Source organism: Vanellus vanellus, assembly GCF_965231255.1.
Source record: "Vanellus vanellus genome assembly, contig: HAP1_SCAFFOLD_35, whole genome shotgun sequence".
Classification (NCBI taxonomy): Eukaryota; Metazoa; Chordata; class Aves; order Charadriiformes; family Charadriidae; genus Vanellus; species Vanellus vanellus.
This window is the reverse complement of record NW_028128889.1, coordinates 2,605,135-2,613,185: the sequence shown is the minus strand read 5'-3', so window position 1 is coordinate 2,613,185 and position 8,051 is coordinate 2,605,135.

Below are 8,051 nucleotides of genomic sequence, written 5' to 3'. Positions count from 1 at the left end.
ATGATAACATACACCAGCAAGGTTATTTAACATTTAACATTATAAAATTATTCATTGGCTATTCTCACCCAAAATCAAATCCCCATGAGGTACGCATCGGACCTCCCCATCCTCTCGCATCACCCACCAAGTGCACCCGGGTCCTTGTGCAAAAGTAATCCCACGGATGGGTTTGCCTTTGCCTGAGGCAGGGCTAACCCAGACTGTCTTCCCTAACATATTCTTCATATGCACTACAGGGACTTTATCCCCTTCTACTGTACGTGGAAGTTTTGATTGGGCAGGGCCAGCCCGATTGGCAGATCCGCTAGTGTTAACTAACCAGGTGGCTTTTGCTAAATGTGTATCCCAATGTTTGAAGGTCCCACCCCCCATGGCTCTCAGGGTAGTCTTTAGCAGTCCATTGTATCGTTATATCTTCCCCGAGGCTGGTGCATGATAAGGAATGTGATATACCCACTCAATGCCATGCTCTTTGGCCCGGGTAGACACCTGGGGCTGTTTTGGAAGTGAGTCCCGTTGTCCGACTCAATTCTTTCTGGGGTGCCATGTCGCCATAAGATTTGCTTCTCAAGGCCCAGGATAGCGTTACGGGCGGTGGCATGGGGCACAGGGTATGTCTCCAGCCACCCAGTTGTTTCTTCCACCATTGTGAGCACGTGGCGCTTGCCTTGGCGAGTTTGTGGGAGCGTGATATAATCAGTCTGCCAGGCCTCCCCATATTTATATTTTAGCCATCGTCCTCTGTACCAAAGAGGCTTTAACCGCTTGGCTTGCTTAATGGCAGCACACATTTCACATTCACGGATAACCTGTGCAATAGTGTCCATGGTCAAGTCCACCCCTCAGTCATGAGCCCATCTATATGTCGCATCTCTTCCTTGATGGCCTGAGGCATCGTGGGCCCACCGAGCTATAAAGAGTTCACCCTTACGTTGCCAGTCCAGATCCACCTCAGCCACTTCAATTTTAGCAGCCTGATCTACCTGCTGGTTGTTTTGACGTTCCTCAGTGGCCCGATTCTTGGGGACGTGGGCATCTACGTGACGTAATTTCACAACCAGATTCTCAATCCAGGCAGCAATATCTTGCCACAGTTCAGAAGGCCAGATGGGCTTACCTCTGCGCTGCCAGTTGCTCTGCTTCCACTGCTGTAACCACCCCCACAGAGCATTTGCCACCATCCATGAATCAGTATAGAGGTAAAGTACTGGCCATTTCTCTCGCTCAGCAATGTCCAAAGCCAGCTGGACTGCTTTTACCTCTGCAAACTGACTCTAATCACCTTGTCCTTCAGTGGCTTCTGCAACTCATCGTGTGGGACTCCACACAGCAGCCTTCCACTTTTGATGCTTTCCTACAATACGGCAGGACCCATCAGTGAACAGGGCATGTTTCTTCTCATTTTCTGGCAGTTCATTATATGGTGGGGCCTCTTCTGCACGCGTCACCTCTTCCTCTAGTGATATTCCAAAATCTTTGCCTTCTGGCCAGTCCATGATCACTTCCAGGATTCCTGGACGACTGGGGTTTCCCATTCGAGTTCGCTGTGTGATCAGTGCAATCAACTTACTCCACGTAGCATCAGTTGCATGATGTATGGCAGGGACCCTTCCTTTGAACATCCAGCCCAGCACTGGCAGTCGAGGTGCTAAGAGGAGCTGTGCTTCAGTGCCAACCACCTCCGAAGCAGCTCGAACCCCCTCGTATGCTGCCAATATCTCCTTTTCCGTTGGGGTATAGTGGGCTTTGGATCCTCTGTATCCCCGACTCCAGAACCCCAGGGGTCGACCTCGAGTCTCCCCTGGTGCTTTTTGCCAGAGGCTCCAGGTAGGGCCATTCTCCCCGGCTGCAGTGTAGAGCACATTTTTAACGTCTTGTCCCACCCTGACTGGCCACATGGCTACTGCATGAACTATTTCCTGCTTAATTTGTTCGAAAGCTTGTCGTTGCCCAGGACCCCACTGAAAATCGTTCTTTTTCCGTGTCACTTGATATAGAGGGCTCACAATCAGACTGTAATTTGGAATATGCATCCTCCAAAAACCCACAACACCTAAGAAAGCCTGTGTTTCCTTTTTACTAGTCGGTGGGGACATAGCTGCTATTTTGTTGATCACATCCATTGGGATCTGATGGCGTCCATCTTGCCATTTTATTCCTAAACATTGGATCTCCTGTGCAGGTCCCTTAACCTTACTTCATTTTATGGCAAAGCCAGCTTTCAGAAGGATTTGAACTATTTTATTCCCTTTCTCAAAAACAACTTCTTCTGTGTCGCCCCATACAATGATGTCATCAATGTACTGCAGATGTTCCGGAGCTTCACCCTGTTCCAGTGTGGTCTGGATCAGTCCATGACAAATGGTGGGGCTGTGTTTCCACCCCTGGGGCAGTCGATTCCAAGTGTACTGGATGCCCTTCCAAGTGAAAGCAAACTGTGGCCTGCACTCTGCTGCCAAAAGGATTGAGAAGAATGCATTGGCGATATCAATCGTTTCATACCACTTGGCTGCCTTCGACTCCAGTTCGTATTGAAGCTCTAGCATGTCTGGCACAGCAGCGCTCAGCGGTGGTGTGACTTCATTCAGGCCACAATAATCCACTGTTAGCCTCCACTCTCCATTAGATTTTCGCACTGGCCATATGGGACTATTAAAGAGTGAGCGAGTCTTGCTAATCACTCCTTGAGTCTCCAGTTGACGAATCAACTTATGGATGGGAATCAGAGAGTCTCGGTTAGTGCGATATTGCCATTGATGCACCGTTGTGGTAGCAATCAGCACCTGTTGTTCTTTGACCCTCAACAACCTTACCACAGAGGGGTCCTCCGAGAGACTAGGCAAGGTGGATAACTGTTCAATTTCTTCCATCTCCAAGGCAGCTATGCCAAAATCCCACCAAGGATGCATGGAGCCTCTGGGCCAATTACAATGGGATGCTTTTGCTACTCATTTCCAGTTAGGCTTACTTCAGCTTCCAGTACAGTCAACTCTTGGGATCCCCCTGTCACTCCGGAAATACAAAGGGGTTCTGCCCCTCTGTAATTTGATGGTATTAAGGTGCATTGGGCACCAGTGTCCACCAGAGCCTTATAATCCTGTGGCTCAGATGTGCCAGGCCATCGAATCCACATTGTCCAATAAACCCAGTTGTCCCTTTAACCCACCTGGCTGGGGGCAGGGCCCCTCTAATCCTGATCATAGTATACGTTACTCACTTCACAGAATCACAGAATCACAGAATCACAGAATTATCAGAGTTGGAAGGCACCTCTAGAGATCATCTAGTCCAACTCTCCTGCTAAAGCAGGATTGCCTAGAGCACATTGCTCAGGACTGCATCCAGGCGGGTCTTGAAAATCTCCAGAGAAGGGGACTCCACAACCTCCCTGGGCAGCCTGTTCCAGTGCTCTGTCACCCTCACCGTAAAGAACTGTTTCCGTGTATTTGAACGGAACTTCCTGTGTTCTAACTTGTGCCTATTGCCTTGTTGCAGAAATGATTTGGAAGTCCCTTCAAGAGGATCGGAGGTAAGATCAGGCCTTCCATTCTGTCTGGGGAACTGTCTGCTGGAAACAGGAGCTGCACTTTTCCTGGAGGGATCCCCTTTTGTGTTTGTTCTTCCTTGCAGCTCACGTACCCGTGTCCGTAGGGCCGAGGTAGGTTGTCCATCCCACCTCCTCATGTCCTCTCCGTGGTCACGCAGGTAAAACCACAGGGTGCCTCGTGGTGTGTACCCCCTATACTCTCCCTCTTGAGTAGGGAAACGCCTGCTCCTGATAGCTGAGATGCTGGCCTGTACAGGTGGGGAGTAGGACATACTCTCTTCAAGTTGCTGGACCTTCTGGGACAGTTTCTCCACAGCTGAAACGAGGGGGGAAGATAGGCTTTCTTCATGTTGATGGAGTCGTCCAGCCACCTCATCCACCGTTGGTTCCTCTTCACCTCTCCATTCCATCACTGCCAAGGAGTTGGCATACGATGATGGTGCGCTCCGTACAAACTTCCGCCATATGGGCCTTGTGCACTGGACTTCATCAGGATCTGTGGGTAACTGTGCGTTATCTGGGTCAAAGTAAATCATCTCTCGTACGGCTAATTCCCTTAGGTACTGGATACCTTTTTCTATGGTGGTCCACTTGCTTGGACGACATAAAACATCTTCACTGAAAATATACCTTTCCCTTACACCTGACAGGAGTCGCCTTCAGAGGCTGAGGGCTTGTGTCTTTTTCCCAATTGCCTTGTTAATGCCCACCTCCCTAGACAGGGGTCCCAGCTGCTTAGCTTCCCTGCCCTCTAATTCCAAGCTACTGGCCCCGTTATCCCAGCATCAGAGCAGCCAGGTGACAATGTGCTCACCAGGAAGTTGACTGAAATCTTTTTGCATATCTCACAGCTCCCTCAGGAATAGGGATTGGGTGATTATCTCTGGTTCTGTCTCTTCCTCCTGTTCCTTTGATGGCCCTGGTTCGCCATCATCGCTTACTATGCGAACTGATTTCTTGGTGTATAGAAGCAACTGATACTGGCACAGGTTGGTTGTCCGGTTCAGCTGCAGTGCCTGCCGTTGTGGTTGGAGTGGCTGCATTGCCTCTTACCAGGGTTTGAGTAGCCACAGTGCCTGCCACCGGGGTTGGAGTAGCCTCATTGTCTGCCACCTGGGTTGGAGTAGCCACAGCACCTGCCACTGGGGTTGGAGTGGCCACAGCGCCAGCCACCGGGGTTGGAGTAGCCTCATTGCCACTGGGGTTGGAGTAGCCTCATTGTCTGCTGGTCTGGCTTTCCCCTCTTTCCCCTGAGGGTCCTGCATAGTACTGAACAGTGTTTGGTAGATACTGGCCAGGGCCCAACACAGTGCCATAAGTTGTGCCTCTCTGGAATAGCCACAGCATTTTCCTTTCAAATATTCTATTACTTTATCAGGGTCCTGTAGTTGTTCAAGGGTGAAGTCCCAAACCATTGAAGGTGAGAAGTTCTCTAGATACCTGCCCATGTTCTCCCACATCCCATGCCACCCCTGGCTATCTGGCCTTGGGACAGATCTCTGAGTGGTAGTCTTAAATAGTTGTTTTAACCTAAACAAGACTTGGAAAACATTCAGGAGACATAGCAATAGGAACACGCTGGTTTGAGCATCCCAAGGATATTCAAAATTCTCAAGAGGTGTTATACCTGGCCCAAAGGAGAAAAGGGAGGCAAAAGAGCTGGGGAAAGTATCTCCCCCTCTTTCTCCCATAGATTGAGTGTGATTATTGATCACTTCTGAGAGACGGTAACCAAGGTATGGACAGGACAGCAATACTGCATAGAGACCCCAACAAAGCCACTTGAATAGTGATGTTACCGTATCATAAGCTGATATTGCACAGGACAGCAAAATGATCCCTCTCCCCGAGATAACAAACAGCATCACAGGGAGTACATACAGTGTATAAGAATTTACAGAACACAGCCATGCAAACAAACGAAGCAACATTTTAACCGGCGACTATTTAACTAATAGGAGAAATGCATATAAGAAATCCATTTTAAAAAGCTCTGGTCAGATCTGTTGTTTTTGCAACCCTTTGAGCCCCACGTTGGGCGCCACAAAGGACTGTTGTGGTTTGGCCTCAGCCAGCAACAAAGAACCACGTAGCCGCTCGCTCGACTCCCACAGCCGTGGGAAAAATCGGCAGAAAAGGGCAAAACTCATGGGTTGAAATAGTGTAAGTTAACAGAACAGCCAAAGGGAAGAAGAAAGAAAAACAATGACACTGATAAAGGAATAGAAGAACGCGATTACACTACCGCCGTGTAGCGCACCGACCAGACCTGTACCACCGCAGCCCACCCCCAAGTGGCGACTGACTCCCTCTCCCCTGCTAGCTCCTCCTATAGCTGGGCATGGGTCATGTGGTATGGAATACTTGCCTCCCCTGCCGGCTCCTTGGGGAAATTAACCCCATCCTTGCCGGAACGAGGACAGGGACTTCAAAGGAACTGCAAATGGGAAACTGAGGCTGCTACACTGGAGTCAGATAACGGGGAGTCCAGGTTGTGCATGCAGCCGGTTGGAATTTGGATGTTTCCATCTAAGTCTGCTTAAGGAATGCAAAGAAACCACTATGTCTGGTAGTATAAAATACTCTGATTTGCAATAGCATCTTCTTCTTGCTTGAATCTGGGCGAGCAAAATAAGAAAACCACCCGGTTTCCCTTGTACCCAACATCAACTCCGCAGACTTTGTAAACTCTGCATTTGCTCGCCCTTTCCAAGTCGAACCTCAACAGGCAGGAAAAGGTGGGGGGAGCTCAATTAGACTGCAACTCTGAAGAATAAAATTTTGGCTAAAATTCATACAAGCAGGGGAAACTGAACTCCCACTCCCCGGTCAACGGCACCACGGACCAGCACAAGCTTATCTTTCAGGTTCTATTACCACAGTAGGACAAGAGGCAGATCCAATATAACTGGATGAGTCGGGTTAGCACTGCTCTGGAGACTAGTTTTCAACCTGGACTCATTTTTTATCCTGGTAACAGAAGGCCCACAAACCCTCAGGTCAGCACTACTGAAGGAGCGCAGGGAGCACACGAAATCCTTCAAACCAGCTTTAGTGCTGACCCTCGCACTGTGAAGTCACAGCTGCAGACACTTGCTAACAGGTTCAAGGCAAGTTCTTCAGATTTCAAAAAGCCTTAAGAACCACCGAGAATAAGAGGAGTTCCCTGCAGCTCTTTCACAACCTTCTCTTTTGTCTAACAGACTGTCAGCTACGGTACCTCTGTGAGCGTAGGAAAGCATTGCGCTGTTTTTCCCAAGCTTGGCAGTTTCTTTTCTTCCACATCAAGGGTGGGTGACTTTTTGGACCGAACAGGTGTAGGATGTCCTTGGAATAACGCATCTTCTGAGATTTCAGTGCCACGCTGCCTCTGTTAGACAAACGGACATTAAGCTAGCAATCAAGCACAAATTTGTTTGCTAGGACAGACAATCTTACTTATATAGAAAACTGTTTTTTTATCACACATCCAACCAGCAAACTCCAAAGTTACTTTTTATTGATGACTGCATTCCAACTGTGCACCCATGGAGTGCTGCACTCGGAGGCAAAAGAGGCAGAGAGCTCGTTTGGCTTGGATTAGCGTTAAGAACCCCAGCAAAGCCTCCACATGTAGGTATCAAGTTGAGATTGAGATTACTATTTCTGCTTTCCATGATTAGAATTGTATTTGTGACCTCAATCCTGACCAGAGGTGAAAGTCAAAGAGAGGTACTTCCTATCCCACCAAACAAGATAAGACTAAAGACACCGCAGTCCAGCTTTGCAGGTCAACTAAGGCTGTGCGCTAAAGATTTTGAGGCTATACCCAACACATTAAAGAGGAAGAATCAAAATGGTATAGTGTAGTGTGCTCCTAATAGTCCAGAAACAAAATTAACGGCAGCGGAAAACACTTGGCGATAGCACTACTCATCAAATAATGCTCCTGCTTTCCCGGGGAAAAACAACCTGGGCAAATACAGATATTGTTGAGTAAGTCATGAGAAGTGAAGAGCGCTGAAGTTTCTGATCACAAATAGCTGTATTTTCCTTGTGAATAGCACAAGCTTACCCCTGCGATGGTTTCTTTCACTGCTCCTTCCTCTTCCTGAGAGTTTTCTTCTGGTGTGCAGTACCTGCCAGGAGAGGGAGAGAGAGAAGTGAGCTGTGTATCCGTCCTCTCCCATGGAATTCTCAAGACTTCACCTTCTGGACAAGAAAGGCTTTTTCAAGGCTTATTCTGACTACAGCCCCGGTTGCACACATCAACATGTGACGATATCGCCTCAACTTCCAGCACCGTTCTTTCTTCGCAGCAAGACTGGGATAGAATGAAGAGCTGGGAGATTTGGAATTTATTTTTTTCCCATCTACTTGTACAAGACTCCTTTTCCTTCTTTTTATCAGTTGCATTATTTGGAAAACAGAGAAGCAACCAGCACTTCCTCTATCGAGGGCTTTGTGATCTACCACTGATAAACACTGCACGCTGGGTGTTCTACTGCAAGGTGTAACAGGA